Below are 17377 nucleotides of genomic sequence, written 5' to 3' on the forward strand. Positions count from 1 at the left end.
TTTTTATATTTGATCTTAGAAGCAACATGGAGTCACTGGATTTTAATAAGAAGGGAGGGGTAACATAAGCAGACCTATGCTTACAGGAAAATTCCTTTGGTCACTTTATGGAGGATGGATTGCAATGGGAGATGCTTGAGGCAAGGAGATCTCACAGTAGTCCAGGAACAAGTTAATGAGGTCCTGAACCAAGATGGTGACAGAGGGAATAGAGAACATGAGATATGAGAAATGGAGATACAGGAATAAAAAAATCATGACAACATGATAAATTTACATATGCCAAGTGCAAAATAAAGTCATACCCTGCCTAATGTTACAAGTTGGTTCCACAAGAATACAACATCTTACAAGACATTATTTCTGGGGGAAAATCCCCTAGGAAATTATTAGCCAGTCATTTGTTGCTCACTAGGGCCAGATGTAAATAAAATAAAATGACTACCGGAAGAATTAAGCTCTAAATTCATAGAAGTGGACAACCTTTTTTTCCCCAAAAAGAATTTAATCAAGGCTTTTTTTAAGGTTACAAATCTTTGTACAAACAATGATATATCTATTAAGATTCTTTTGCATTCTGCTACCATACAGTTTCCTTTCTCTTATTATGTGTCATCTATTTGAAATAGTCTAATGCAACAATTGGAGGTCAGGGAGAAGTAATTTAAATTAAGTGCTATTAAGCAAGGCAATGATATTCAATGTATTTAATGCTTTTCCCAGACACTAACTCAAGTGCTTTCCATTTCCCAATCAGCAACACTGTTATGCTCTAATAGATCTGCCCATCAGATATGATAATTGGCCTTCAATTACATTTCATTCCAAATTAATCCTTGTAAGTGTACCAAAGCAAAAGAAAGACAATAGCCAAACCAAAGACACTAAGATAACATGTAAGCCTTTACTGGAGTGAAAACTCCCTTAAGCCAAACCTCAGGGGGATCAGGAAAATTAACAGAACCAGCTTTGTGAGAGATACTTACTAACAGCATGAGTCTTCTGGGAAATCACTACCTGTGGGTGGGTTGAAAATTTTATAACTGAAGGTTTATGCTCCTACAGAAAGAGGAGGAGGTAATAAAGTGGGTGAATGAACCAAATGCACAAATAGCTAGCTCATGTGCAACATTTCTCATCTCACTTCTGAAGCAATGTGGCTTGAGGTACACTCTGTTTCAGTCTGGTAAGAGTGTTTCCAAAGTACCCTACTGCATTACCTCTTTCTTCTTGGGGAACCCTAGAAAATGAAAACCCTGTTTTAGCCAGAATGCCCAGTAAAACAGCTACAACCAAAATACAAAATGGAAGCTATGAATAGTGCATGAATTCTTTTAGATTTTTAAGGTACAGATCTCAGCCAAAAAACCATCTGATGAGATTAATTCCACCAAATGTTCCTGTTGGCTACCAGTCTGGAGACACTGCATGCATTATGTATGTAACTAAATCATTACATGTTTTATCCTGCTCTAGAATGGAAGCTCCTTGAAGGCAGGAACTGGGATTTTTTTTTTACTTTTGTTTTGTTTTGTTTTGTTTTGTTTTTTACTTTCATTGTGTCCCTAGGCATGTAGCACAGTGCCTGACATACAAAATACTTAATGTTTGTTGATTGACTAGTATGAGAAATTGTTTTCAGAGAATCACAGCTCTACAGTTAGATGGAGCCTCAGAGTCCATTTAATCCAACCCTCTCCTTTAACAGATATGAAAAATGAGATCCATAAAGGATGAAAGATTTACCCATGATCACCCATGGTCAGTATATAAAGAGTCAGAGGCATGGTTTGAATCTAGGTTTCTGACCCTAAAGACAATTCACTTTCCACTGTGTCAGACTTTCTAGTCCTCCCTACTAATGATTTCATACATTTGGGATTCTCCTTCATTTTCCCTTCAGGGTCCCAAAGCAGCAATATGAACATTGCACCAACTGAAAAGTTAATACAACTGATAAAAAGCCTTTTTGCCCCACCAGGAACCAGTTTAAGATACTGTCCCTGTAGTCAATATACCTGATATAATAGCAACTTTAACATTTACTGATACTAAGTCATAAAATTAATTACAAAGAAAACAAAATATTCATCCAGTGTGGATGTCTTTATTGAATGGCAAATCTCAGAAATGTTTGATGCTTTCCTGGGAAAAAGGGATAAAAATATGGAGCAGGGAGAGCAGGGGAAGGATCTTTCACAATGGTATCATGTCTGTTCAAGTGACTACATTACAAACCCAGGGTTCTTAATCCGGGGCTGTGAACTTGCTTCTTAAATTTTTTTTTACCTATTTTAACTGAATTGGTTTATGTTATGCAGTTTAAAACATAATTCTGAAAAGAAGTCCAAAGTCTACATTAGCCTCCCCAAAGGGGGTCAATGAATAAAAAAAAAAGGGAGAGGGGAAATGGTGGCAAAACTTCTTGCTGTAGAACAATTTCAACATTTACTTTGAGCAAAACACAAAAAGCAATGGAAAACAGATGAATTCTTGCCTATATGCCTCTCTGCCAAGTCACTTAAGGCAATTCTGTCTCCAAATGTGGGATTTTGCCTCATGACACATCACTATCATTTGCAAAGCTGTCAGGTGTCTTCTTACAGCATCAAAATATGTCCTGCTTCCACAAAAGGAACAAACCACTCAAACATGCGTGTGCACACACACACGCACGTACACGCACACACACACACACACACACACACACACACACACACACACACCTCCTTTACCCCCAGCACTATATATCTAACAAATGCCTGGCTTGCTAGAGGTTTGTGTTTTGGCAGGGTCAGGCATGATGAAAACCAACACTTGCCCACCCCAACTCCACTCCACTCCACTCCAGTCAATCCCAACCCGTGCCTGGTTATGAACTGCCAAGCTGTCGCATCAATACCCTGAAAGGGCCTTTCTTCCCCACTTTTATACACTATGTGGTTATCAAAAGACTCCACAAGTACACTTGCCAATAGCAAAGGCACTCAGAGCATTCCACAAAGCAGTAATGAAAGGCATAACCACAACTCAGGGTTTCAGCAAGGATTAGTCCTTCCCTTAGGCTGCCAATGAAGCCTTGAAAATTATACCTTTAAAAACACAGATTATGGCCTTGTCAAGGGGTTTCAGCTGATATATGCAGGGGGAAGAAAAACATATTAAACTGCTTTCACCTTTACTCTCACAAATGCATTGCTCAAAGGGGAGATCTGTGCTGTCTCCAATCACTTTGCCCAGAATTGCCTTTATAGACCATTGTTTGGTGCCCCACACTTCTCCCTAGACTTTCGATGATATTCTTCTTTTCTTGTCCACAACACTTAGCCCACTGCTAGGGATTCAGCAACACTGATGAGACACTCACTAGCTGAATGGTTCTGATGGGTATCTTACCCAGCTCTGACCTTGAGATTTGAGTTCACTACATTTACCCAGTACCTAGAAAGACTAGCTTTTCACAGCTGGTTGTGTTTATTCAGAACAGGTGTCTCTTCCCCACCCCAAAGCATCTTTTCTTGCGGGTTATGAATATCTTCTGACCTAATAATAACATGCAGCATGTGTCAGTTCAAAGATTAAACCCACACCTCAAATGTGAGCATAATCCCAGTCATTCTGCTAACTTTTGTTATTCCCTAAAGCAGGGGTTAGAAAACTTTTTAAAATAGTGCATCAAGTTCCAATCATTTTTCTTTGACATCCCCTTATGTTGAGTAGTAAAGAAGATACGGGGTAGGGGAGAAGAGGTACAAAATGACTTCCTGTTCTCAAAGCCAAAGGCAGCTTTCATAAATAACAGGCGAAGAGATGTGGGAGTAGCAATCAGCCCATATGCCAATAAAAATCAGTTTGCATGATAGTTTTAACATATGTATTATAGGTCTCTGGCCCCTGCCTGCAACTGAGTTGGGCTTTAAAGAACAGGTATTGGCAATTCACTTTGATATAGTACTTTTATCACAGTTCCTTGAGATTACTGGTAAAAATATTATTATCCCCACTTTACCACAACAGGGCTGAGTGTTTTGCCCATGGTCATATAGCTAATAAGTGTCTGTGGTAAGACCAGAGCCCAGATTTCCTTTTTTCATCACTCTTTTCCACTCTCTCATGCTGAGACCAAGTTTAAACTGGAATTCCTTTCCACTGGCAAATGTACCCCCTAGATGAGAAGTAATGAAGCATAAACTAAGATGGTAGCAGTGAACCAATCTGTAATAAAGGTGCTAATATTGCTGGGATGTACCACTGCCCCTTGCCTACAGCAGCCCCTATCAACTATGTCCTTCAAAGATTAAATTCACTCCCTCCCACAACCTCTAGCCACTACCCAAGGCTTCCTATACCAATTCTACCCCTCTTAGGGGCTCATCTTCCCCCAACTCTATCTCCCACTTTATATCTTCCTAGTCCCCTCATCCTTCCGACTAGATGGGGTAGGTTGTTTTCTGTGTCACAGGATTAGACTGGATATTCTGGGGAATAAACCACTCCTTTCCCTGGAGTGAGTAAAGAGGACTGTCTCCTGCCCAGAAACAGAAATGGTAGGCATAAGGACACATATTCTTTTCTCTAGGGATACCCATTTCATTCCTTTTACTCACAGAGAAGATGGGGGCTTCAGCCTCTGGGGTCTCTGCCATAGGAAAAGTTGAATTCCAAGGTCTATTGCTCCATTCATCTGAATTTTCCCAAAATTCAAATTCCTAATTACAGCTCTAGCAATTAGAATGGGAAGGGAGGAATGGACAGGGTGCACATGGGGAGTTATTCTTTGTTCCTAAGACTGTTCCTAAGATATGAATGTGGGTTTTTTCCCCTATTGCCATAATCATCTTTACTTTTAGAGAAGACAGAGAGGTGTCTGGTAATAGACAACTGTCCAAACTCCCCTTCAAGATGAAACAAGCTTTGTTTCAGATATTAAATAGTCAGAGAGGTAAATGGAACTGCTCCCAAGGCAAAGCTGTTTTTCCCATGTCTTTAAATTTATTCAGAGTAAAACCATTTTACATATATACCCCTAAAATGTCCTGTTCCCATCCAAAGGCATGTATAAACCTCTGAATCTTTTTAATATGTATCTCCTATATTCTGCTCTCTCTGCTATCACCCTTAACCAGAGAGAGTCAACAGGAAGTCAGAATCCCTACTATACTATTAGCTGTTATAAGAAACAGGAAGTGTAATTCTTTAAGAAGAGTTCAAAAGTACAATGCACAGTTCAACTCTATCCTTCACCGGAAGTGAGGCTGCCCTAACACAGCAGCTTCATTAGTGATGGAAACCAATAAAATGCAACCTTAATGACACTCTTAACTGGAAAAGAATTCCAGCAAACATGAAACATGAGAAATGGACAAATGTCCAGACCTGGAATATTGTAGGCTAAGGAGGTTGAATATTTGTTGTGGGGTTTCTTATATGATTACTGAAAGAAATTTGGATTCAAACAAAAAACTTGAAAAATCATGCCACACTAGATATATTCAATAGTTCAACATAATGCTGTCTTGACTTTTTTTATAGGATTCAAGTAAATAAAACACATCATCAACCCAATTCCTATCTTTGGCACAGCAACTGCCACATCCTAAACTACTTTGAATTGAATGACGATTCAGCACCTAAAAGGAAAAGAATCATGCCCACTTCTGTCATATGATAGGGAGGGATGGGAGTAGAGGGGTTCAGGAAATCATTATCCCCATTTTACAGCTATAAAAACAGTAAAGTAAGTTACTTAATATCACTGGAATAGCAATGTTGAGGTTAGAATTTAATAGCTTCTGACACCCAAGTCTGAAGGGAAGTTTCTATGCATTAAAATCATAATAAAGGCTCAGTATTAATAAAGCTAGTCATAGATTATCTTCCTGTCTGGGACAATTAGTTTCACTGTATTCTGAAGCGACAAATTGCCTGGCTAAATCTAACCAGGCAGCAAGCATGAAAATTTGTCCTGCTGACCATCTGGAAGTGGGATGGCAGAAAGATAGTTTGTGTACATGTGTGGGTATGTAGGTATATTTGGAAGATCATAGAGACAGACTGATAGAAATCCATCATGAATTCTTGAGAAAGGCATATCTTACTATTAATGGATCGATGGTGTTATTTCTTTTATGAATGTCTTAAAAATATGGCCCCTTCCTACCTTTTCAGTCTTTTTTTTTTAACATTTTATCCTTTCAGCTTCCATCCAGCCCTATGTACTCTAATATTCATCAGCCCTGGTCTATTTTCTGTTCCTCACACACGGCACGCACATCTCCTGTCTATGTGCCTTTGCACTGGATGTCCTCCAAGCCTGGAATGCTTGGCATCTTTGCCCCTGCCTCTTAGTTTCCCTGGCTTCCTTTGAGACAGTTCAAGTCCCAGTTTCCCCGTGAGGCCTTTCCCAATTGCCCAGATACTTCCCCTCTGAGAAGACCTTTCATATACTCTGTACATATCTTGTATATATCTAGTTATTTTCATGTTGTCTCCTCCATCAGAGTGTGACCGTCCCAGGGATTATTTTTGCTTTTCTCTGAATCTCTCAGTACATACTATAGTGTCTGGCACATAGTAGGCACTAAATAGATGCTTGCTTAAATGACTGAGATAAGTAGCAATATACTCTACTTTTGGATTACTAGTTACATCAACAAAGGCACTTCTTTGAATGTCTCGGTGTGATACCTCACTGAAACACAAAGTTGGCACAATTTCTGAAAGGCTATACCAAAAAAATACTAACTCACCTATTCTATCTACGAAGTCAGAAGAACTTCAAGTACAGTCTCAGTTATGTTCCTCCTAGAGGGCAAAGGGGGTCTCATTTTTGTCTCCATACAGTTAGAGCCTGGAATAATGTCTTGTACATGACAGGATTTAAAAAGTGTTTGTTGAATTGGATTTTTTTGCATCAATCATCTAAGTTCAAAAAAAAACTCAGTCAGATCATGGATTTTGGAAGGTGATGGGCCATAGCATCTCATGAAACCTCTCTTCTTCAGGTACTGAAAGGACTGAATCTACATCAGTGGAGGGAGTGCTCATACCAATGACATCATGGATCCTTCAAATAATGAAGTATGGTAGTCTGACCTTTATTAGTGTTCTATTTTATTCATTAATGTTTTCATACAGGGACATTTAAACAAACTGTCATCATAAAAAAAATTCTTTTTTCTGATTAGGTCAGTGATTTCATTGGTATAGGAAAGTGCTATCAAACTCAAAGTGACTTAGCTACAAATTAACATCATTTATGCTATATTGTATTTTAATTAATTTTGCCATGTATTTACCAATTTCATTTTAATCCAGTTCAGGACATACTTGGGAGTTTTGCTGGCTGTGATAGATGGTGAGAGTTTGACAACTTGGGTGTAGGGAGCAACTTCATAATATATTAATAATATATATATATATATACCATAATATTCATAACAATACCTCTGCAACTTATAATCTCAAAGAGATGCCTGGTACACTACATGGATAGATAACATGTTCTGGGTCATACAACTAACGTGTCAGAGGCAGGACTCATATCCTAATATTTCTGATCCCAAGGCCAACTCTTTATCTGTTATACCATACTGCCTCCCAATTAATTTTAATGTTTTCAAATCCATCCATAAAGTGCATAAAGGGATGCCGTGAGTTCCAAGTGGCAATTATTCAATTATAATAAACATTATTATTTTGATCACTAAAGAGGACACACCATCATCATGCAAGGATCTATTTGGATTCCTATTCAGTACTATTGTGCTAGCCTGTTTCCATAGATTCTTAACAGTTTCTTCTCAATCCCATCAACTACCCTCATCAAATACTTAAGCCCATCTTGCCAGTAAATACTTAGCTTGTGGTTGAATCTTTAATTGTTTAGATGATTAAATGTCTCAAACCTATTTAGCAGGCAGCACTCTAACTGAAAATGGGTAATCCAAGATTCCAAAGTTGATGGCACTTTGAGAAGTACCATAAACAGGCCAAACCACTCTTCACATGGTCAAAACAAAACCAAATTCTCCTCTGGGAAACAATAACTCTGGTGTTGCTCTAGCAACAGGTTTTTTCAATGCCCTTAGAAGGAAAGGCCAAAGTTTTCCTTACAGGCAGTTCCTGAAGGGCGCTACCTCAAGGCTTGGCCAGTCTTCAAAACAAGTCATAACAGACCACTATTTTTCTTCCTATTGATTGTAGCTTCCAGGAACATTCATTAGGATTGCCATTAGTAGATCTTCTCCCAGTAAGGAAAGCTTTCCTCATGTAGGATCTCTTGCTTAAAAACTTATTTTTCTATGAGGTTCCAGAGAATCATGACCTTTCTTTCTTCTATGATATACACTAGCCATTCAGATAGCTAAACAAGGTCACTACTTTTTAAAATTACTTTTTCCAGATTAAATGCATATTCAATTTTAATAATCATTTTCTGACATTTTACTATTCATGTTCTCTCCTTCCCTCCTAACCTTCCCCTTCATTGAGACAGGAAATAATAAGACATAATGATAAAAATATGCAATACATATTTCCATGTTCATCATGGTTAAAAAACGACATACTAGAGAAAAATCAAGGAAGAAATAAAATAATGATAATGCTTCAACTGGCATTCAGACTCCATCACTTCCCTCTATGGCTATGGATAGCCTTTTTAATCATGAGTCCCTTGGAGTTGTCTTGGACCTTACATTGCTGATAATAATTAAGTCCTTCACAGTTGATCAATGTTTTCCTGATTCTGTTCACTTCACTTTTTATCACTTCAAAGAAGTATTTTCAAATTCTTTTGTGATTGTCCTGTTCATCATTTCTTATGGCAAGATCACCACTTTTTAATCTAAATTAATGCATCTATCCACTTAAACCATACTTTTAAGCACCTATTATGTGCAAGGTAAATGAATATGTTAGGCAAAAAAGGGAAACAGAGATAAGAAGGGATAGGCCTTATCTTTGAGGAACTAACAATCTAATGGAAAGATGATACACAAAAATATAAAACTAGCAAGGATACAAATTAGCATGCAAATGCATGAGATCCTATGGAAAATCAAAATCAAGATAGACAATAGAGTTAAAGCAAAACATCTAACTGATGACCATTTGATGTAGATGGATGATATCAAGTTATATGACTCCACCAAAAAACATATTAAACATCTCCATTACCTCCTGGAATCTTTCTTCAATATTATCCAAATATCATTTAGAGGGGATGTCCCTCAATTGGGGAATGGCTAAACAAATTGTGGTATCTGCTGGTGATGGAATACTATCATGCTAAAAAGAATAATGAACTGGAGGAATTACATGTGAACTGGAAATACCTCCAGGAATTAATGCAGAGTGAAAGGAGCAGAACCAGGAGAACCTTAAACACAGAAACGGATACACAATCAAATGTAATGGAATTCTCTACTAGCAGCAATGCAATGATTCAAGATATTTCTGAGGTACTTATGAAGAAGAACACTATCCACATCCAGAGAAAGAACCGTGGGAGCAGAAACACAGAAGAAAAACAACTGCTTGATCACATGGGTCGATGGGGATATGATTGGGGATGTAAGACTCTAAACCAGGGGTTTGCAAACTTTTTGGCCGTGAGAGCCATAAACACCACATTTTTTAAAAATGTAACTTCATGAGAGCCGTGCAGTGCTCACAGTGCGCGCCCCTGTAACAGCGCCTGAAAAAAAATTGACTTTATGGCTCCTGCAGAAAGAGCCATATCTGGCCCTCAAAAGAGCCAGATACGGCTCGAGAGCCATACATTGCCGACCCCTGCTCTAAACCAATGATTCCCAATGTGGGCGCCACCACCCTCTGTTGGGTGCTGCAGCGATCCAGCAGGGTAGTGATGGCCACAGGTGCATTTGAGGGTAGTGAATAACTGTAAGGGGGCAGTGATAGTATGTGACAGGGGGTGCTAAGTAATATTTTTTTCTGGAAAGAGGGTGTAGGCCAAAAAAGTTTGGGAACCACTGCTCTAAAAGATCACCCTAGTGCAAATATCAATAATATGGAAATAGGTCTTGATCAATGACACATATAAAACCCAGTGGAATTGCTTATTGGCTGTGGGAGGGGGGTGGAAGGAAGGGAGGGAAAGAACATGAATCATGGAAAATTTTTCTTAATTAATCAATAAAAATAAATAAAACAAATATCATTTGAAATAGATAAATGTATAATTCCTAATATATGTCAAGATAAAGATCAAAAGCTTCAAGCTTGAATCCAAGGGTCACAATTAAGCAAAGGATGAAGGTAGCATCTACAAATAAATACACCAATGTCCTTGAGGCAAAACAAATCTAACACAAAGATATCAAAAGGAAGGTAGTGGCTGAATACATTAAGAGTCTTACTGGAATACAGGAATCAAACTTGAATGAAAAGAACACACTGAAAGAAACTAACATCTAGGAAACACTAGCCTTAATGCATACTTTCTGAATGATAAAGTGAACCATAAGAAATATGGAAAATATACTAACAAGATCCCATATAATATTAATGAAGATAGCTCATACATCTCAAATTGGAGATTGACAAAAAACAAAAACAAAAATTACAAATGCTGGAGGGACAGTGGAGAAAAAGATACGTTAATGCACTGTTGGTAGAACTGTGAATGGGTTCAAACATTCATCTGGAAAGCAATTTGGAATTATGCCCAAAAAGCTATTAAACTGTGTATTCCCTTTGACCCAGTGATATCATTACTATGTCTATTCCCTAAAGAGATCAAAGAAAGTGGAAAAAGGACTCATGTACAAAAATGTTTATAGAAGCTCTGTTTGTTGTGGCAACAAACTGGAAGCAAAAGGGTTGTCTGTCAATTAAGGAACAGCCAAATAAGTTATGGTATATAAATGTGACGGAATACTGTTGTGCTACTAAAAAAAATAACAAAAGGGATGGTTTCGAAGAAACCTAGGAAGACTTGTATGAAATGATACAAAGTGAAGTGAGCAGAACCAGGAGAACATTTACACAATATGGTAAAGACAATTAACCTTCAAAGATTTATGGCTTATTTCTAGGTGAAAGCTATTAAACAGTTAAGATCCAAAGATGGAATTCAAAGGCCTGCCTCATCAACATCTACCCGCATTGAATGAATAGTATGTTCACTATGAAACCTTGAATAAATTACAATCAAGAAGTTTTGTATTTTAAAGTGGAGAAGTTAATAATGGAAATTTAGTACTACGTCACTGCCATCATGAGTTATCTTCACTGATATAGATCATGCAAGAAAGTGATGGATCTGTGAAACAACTACAGATTGCAAAATGTTAGGATCTATTAGACATTTGGAAAAACATGATCTAGAATTTTAAGAGAATCTTGCTCTCTTTTATAAATTAACAGATAACAAATCCCCTTATTACAAATACAAAATAGAAAACATCATGAGAATCCAATAATTATACTATATTGGGTCCAGCTACAGTCCCTGACCTTCTGGAAATAAAACACATAAAAATTTTAGATCAATATTTTCGATAGAAGTTACATAAAAAATACTGATATGCTCCAAATTAAAACTATTTGGAATGTAATATACAGAAAATTTCAAAATATGGAGACCTACAAGAAGAAATTAAAATACATGGGAAGAGTACCAGCCACCTGTCATCCTACATCCTGTTAGAAACAGGCAATATTCCAAAGATGCTTTCAAGTGCAAGTGCAAGTGAATCTACAGAGCATGAATTTGGATCCCAATACACTTACTCAATTAAAAAGGCAGCTACTTTAGCCACCTATTTAATAATCAAAAGAACATTAAAAATAAGAGAATAATAGCAAGATAGCAGCTTTTTCTCAAGACATTTTCTATCTCAATTCCATCAAATAAAATTATAAAATCGAACTTGTAATAAACGATAATATAATAATACCACAGGCAAAATAACATCACTGATATTTTCCTAGATTTGTCCTTTCATTAATGTAAGAGATGAAAATTGCACTTAGAGAAGTAAATTAATCCTTTCCTGATCACAGGAATACAATTAATGAGTTAAAAGAATAATTCATTAAGTGTGGGACCTGAAAACTTTACTACATCTCCCAATGGGCTGAGTTGATACTAAAGGAGCTCATTCAATTTGCAAGTGCAAGGCAACATTTTCCTTCCTATCTCTTTTTTGGAATCAAATTGGTGGCATGTTAGTTTGAAATATCAAAATTTTTATTGTATACTTAATCTATTTTGTTACAAATAAGGGAAAATTAATGGGATCAGATATCCATCTGGGTTATTCACACGTCAGTATTGTAAAACAAAAAAAGAGTACACCATGCAGATGTAAAAGGGCTTAATTCTGTTTGCCTCAGTTTTTCCTCATCTGTAAAATGAGGTAGAGAAAGAAATGGTAAACCCCGGTTTTTTTGCCAAGAAAACCCAAAATGGGGTAAAAATATTATAACACAACCGAAAACAATTGAATAATAAAAAACAACATATGAAAAAATATATATACACATACAAAGCAAGCTATATATGAGAGGTTTTATATATGTATATATCATATATCATATACATTACATGTTAGGAGAAATCAATTTCTAAAACAAGTCAAGCTATATCTGGATTATTGCAATAGCTTGCTGGTAGATCTGCCTACCTCAAGTCATTCCCCACTTAAATCATCTACCATTCAAACACTAAACTGAGTTTATTTTCCTAAAGTGCAGATCTAGTCATGGCACCCCCATACTCGGTTAACTCCAGTGGCTACCTATTGCCTTCAAGATCAATATTAAATGCTCTATTTGGCATCCAAAGCCTTTCACCACCTTCTCCTATCTTTAGATTCTTCTTACACTTTACTCTCTAACCCAAAGTCTTCAGTTTAAAGACACTGGACTCTTGGCTGTTTCTCAAACAAGACATTCCATTTCTTGGCTCCAGGCATTTTCTCTAGCTATTCCCCATGCCTAGAAGGCTCTCCCTCTTCCAGTTCTAACTACTGACTCTTTGGCTTCTTTTAAGTTCCAACTAAAATCCTACCTTCTATAGGAAATCTCCAACTCTTAATTATTCCAATGCTGTCCCTCAGTTAATTATCTCCCGTATGTAGTTTGCTCTGCATATTTTCTTTTGCAGGTTGTTGTCCAGTTTTCAGTCGTATCCAACTATCTGTGATTCCATTTAATGTTTTCTTGGCAAAAAAAATGGGATTTACTATTTCTTTCTCCACCTCATTTTCCAGATGAGGAAACTGAGGCAAACAGTTAAGTAACTTGCCCAGGGTTACACAGCCAATAAGTGTTTGAGGCCAGAAGACACTGGACTTTACTGAATAGGCAAGGGAGATGTGGTCAGACTTATTCTGTAAGGAAATTACTTTGGTGGCTGCTTGGAGGATGGATTGGAGTAAGGAAGAAGTCAAGGCAGGGAGACCCATTAAAAGGCTATTCCCCAGGGGCAGCTAGGTGGCTCACTGGATTGACAGCTAGACCTAGAGAGATCCTGGGTTCAAATTTGGCCTCAGACACTTCTTAGCTGTGTGATCCTGGGCAAATGACTTAATACCCATAGCCCTTACTGCTCTTAGAAACAAGACATAGTATTGATTCTAAGATGGAAGGCAAGGGTTTTTTTTTTAATTAATCAATTTTTTTTAAAAAAAAAAAAGGTTATTACAACAGTCCAAGTAAGAGATGATATCCTGTATTAGGGCAGTGGCTATATGACTAGAAAAAAGGAGAAAATATGGGGTAGTCTAAAAGTTTTAGTGCAGCTTTAAGCTATTAGATCTTAAATTCTTTCTCCATGTTTTCATTTTTCTGCCTTGTATTCACACTTACTGATAACTTCATGGGACAAGGATCTTCCCAATGCTCTTCCCTCCCCATCTCCTTCCTCCCTACTTTGTGGTCATTTTACATAGCCCATAAATCAAGGCAATTACAGTAAGGAATGCTGCCTTACTAACTGAGCCTAAGGAGGTTAGTTTTCCTGAAACTTCTTTTCTCCACAACTGAGAGAACAGAAGACTTTTGGGTCACTTTGTATATAAGAGATACTGGGAAGAAAGAAATAACAAGATACAGCGATAGACTGGATATGTGAGGCAAGTGTGAGGAGTTGAAGCTAACTCCAAGTTCACAAGCATGGATGACTGAGAAGAAGGTAATGTCCTTAACCAGTGATGGGCAAACTATGGCCCGCGGGCCAGATACAGCCCCCTGAAATGTTCTATCCAGCCCCACAACATTATTCCTAATCTGACAAATACAATGAGTAGGATACAATACAATGAAACTTTCAAAGAGTTGCCTTAGAAACAAACTGACAGATAAGCATTTCCTTTCCTTTGGCCCCTCTTTAAAAAGTTTGCCCATCACTGCCCTTGACAATAAAAGGAAAGTTGAAATGAGGGGAAGATTATTATTACAGCAGCAATTTCATAACAGAAGATTTTAAACATAATACCTATTTAGAAAGAGATGAGGTTGTTCCTATCTCATTATGGTCAGGGAAAGGAAGCCTTTTTTGAAATATATTCTAACATAGATTAAAAAACAAAAAATCAATTCTAAAATTTTAAGAAAATGGTTGCCTTTTTAAATATGCATATTAGATTAATGAAAAACTGGGAGAGAGAGGTTCTGTCTTAGAATCAGGAAAACTTGGGTTTAAATTATGCCTCTGAATATTATTAGCTGAAGGGCAAGTCACTAAGCATTTTGATGTTCCAAGCAACCCGCAGAAATTATATGTTATAGATTTTCATTAGTAGAGGGGGCTTTAATACCAGGAGCACCCTAATATTGATGAAGTCATAGAAACAGACCTAAAAAATAAGGTTCAAAAACTAATTGAGGATGCTCTGCCATATACTTCTTAATCTATAAGAGTTGCAAAATTCCACGTCTTACTTTTTTCGTGATTAATCTGATTTGCCTCTTGTTGACCCTTAATGTGTATTTTGTTCACAGGTAAGGCTGTAGAGTCGATTTCAAATGGTTTCTGGATAAACTAGAATGATTATATTCCCATATCTCCTAAAAAACAGTTCCCTTTTAAAAGCAGATTATTCTCTAGATCAAAGGATGCCATCTTTTACTTTATTTCCTTCATAAATTTTTTGCTGTATGTGTGATATGTGTCTCTTTTCATGACACAGGGAATATGGAAATATGTATTGTATTAGTATAACCTAAAACTAGTAAAACCCAAAATATTTATTGTACTTGCATAACCTAAAACTAGTATAATTTTTTTAAAAATATGTATTGTACTAGCAAAATCTAAAAAGTAAAACCTAAAACTAGTATAACCTAAAACTACTTACTGTCTTGGGGAGGGGAGTAAAGGAGGGAGAGGATCTGAATCAGAAAATGTCAGAAAACACTTGTAAAAACCGGTTTCTATATGTAATTGAAAAAAAAGTAAAAAAATAAAAGCTCATCCTGGGCAAGTCACTTAACCTCACCAAGTCATAGAAAATTCTCTGAGGCTTTAAATAAACTGGTAGTTTGTATAAAATAGATAGAAAAACAAAAATCAGAAGATGGACAACGATTTAGTTGCTTGGGTTTATTCATATTTACTCAGATGTGATGTTGTATTAATAGGCACTGAGATTAGCAGACATTTCTCTTTATTGCATAACGAACTTATAATGTATATATCCATGAAGTAGATAATAAACATAGGTACTTGCTTTGGATTTCTAGCCACAATCAGAACTCCCTTGCATAATAACATTTCTTTAAAAGAAATCAGTCAAGACAGAATAAAAATTATGGGTGAATGAAACTACTCATCATTCAGTCCATCTGTCCTTTAATCAGAGGAAAAGACAGTAGGGAAAAAGAAATGAAAACAAATGAAAGCATCTATCATTCTGCCCATGAAGGTAATACCTTCAGCAATAACATTTGTGAGTTGGTAGAATTATGGATGGTTCTCTTCTCTGTCTTCTCATTTTTTTTGCCTTGTATTCACAGTTACTAAAAGCCATGGATCTTCCAGTGCTCTTTCTTCCTATCTCCATCTTCCTACTTTGGGGTTATTTTACATAGCCCATAAATCAAGGCAATTACAATAAGGAATGCTGTCTTACTAACTGAGCTGAAGGAGTTAGTATTCCTGCAACTTTTTACTCCACAACTGAGAGAACAAAAGGCATGTAGAAATTAGGCTTTCTTTCTGCAGTGGCTCCTCTGCTCCAAATCCACATTTTCATTCCAGTTGGTTATTTGCCTCCTCATCCCTAAGAATTATTTCAAATGTGAGGAATTAAAAGCCTACTGATGGAGGGGAACAATTTATCACTGAGGACTAGGGATGGCTCTTTTATATTCTCTTCCAAGACCACAACTAAACCATCTCCAACAAATATGAATCCATCTATTGACCACAAATGTAAAAAAAAACACTCCGATGCCTTTCTGATATTTTATAACTATTCAGGAATTCACATATACCCTGTATTTAATTTTTTAATGTGTATGTATATGTGTTTACACCCCCACTCCTTTTTGGCCAATATTTTCATTCTGGGCAGCTTATGTGATGTCTTTTTCTACAGAATGTTTTTTAGCAAGGCAGTGCGCAGGAAGAGATTTACAAAAAGAATTTGGTGTTTGATCACTAATGTTGGCAGGATGTAAAACAGCATGCCTCTTTCACTGAAGAAGGTGGCATTTATGGAATGGAAGACTAAAGAGGAATTTGTGAGAAATGAAGGCAGCAGGAAATACTGAAAGCCTGTGGCAATCTTTTAAAAGAATATTCCTTACCTTATTAAGAGGTTATAAACATATAAAGAGGGATATATATATATATATATGTGTATATATATATATATAATAAGGAGGCAGGATTGTAAATGAGAGGGGGAAAATGATGCCAATTTCATCCTACTATAATTACCAAAAAGTCATAATTAATCCATTTTGAGAAGACTGGATACTTTTCATGAAACACTCTTGGATAAATTATCTAATGTCTCAAAGTTCGGGGTTTTTTTCCCCAAAAGGTGAGGGAAAACCACTGAAGTAGAGGGAAATACCATTAGAATATACATAATATTGTGAGGGTAGATATGGACTAGAATGGTTTTATTGTACACAGTCTTCCTATTCTTGTTTCTGTCTTGGTAAAACCAAGATGGCAAGATCAATAGCTCAATTAAAGCAATTTCAAGATAAGTAGAGTATTGTAGGGCTGCTGAAAAGAGGACCAAAAGAAAACACAAGACCTCAAACCCTCCAAGTAACCATCTAGTAATCAATCTAGCAATCAGCAGACGCTTATTAAGCACCTTCTCTGTGCTAGATGCTCCAGATACTAGGACAAAAAAAAAAAGCACAATACTTAACCTCAGGGAGCTCA

Source organism: Gracilinanus agilis, chromosome 1, assembly GCF_016433145.1.
Source record: "Gracilinanus agilis isolate LMUSP501 chromosome 1, AgileGrace, whole genome shotgun sequence".
In the NCBI taxonomy this organism is placed as follows: domain Eukaryota; kingdom Metazoa; phylum Chordata; class Mammalia; order Didelphimorphia; family Didelphidae; genus Gracilinanus; species Gracilinanus agilis.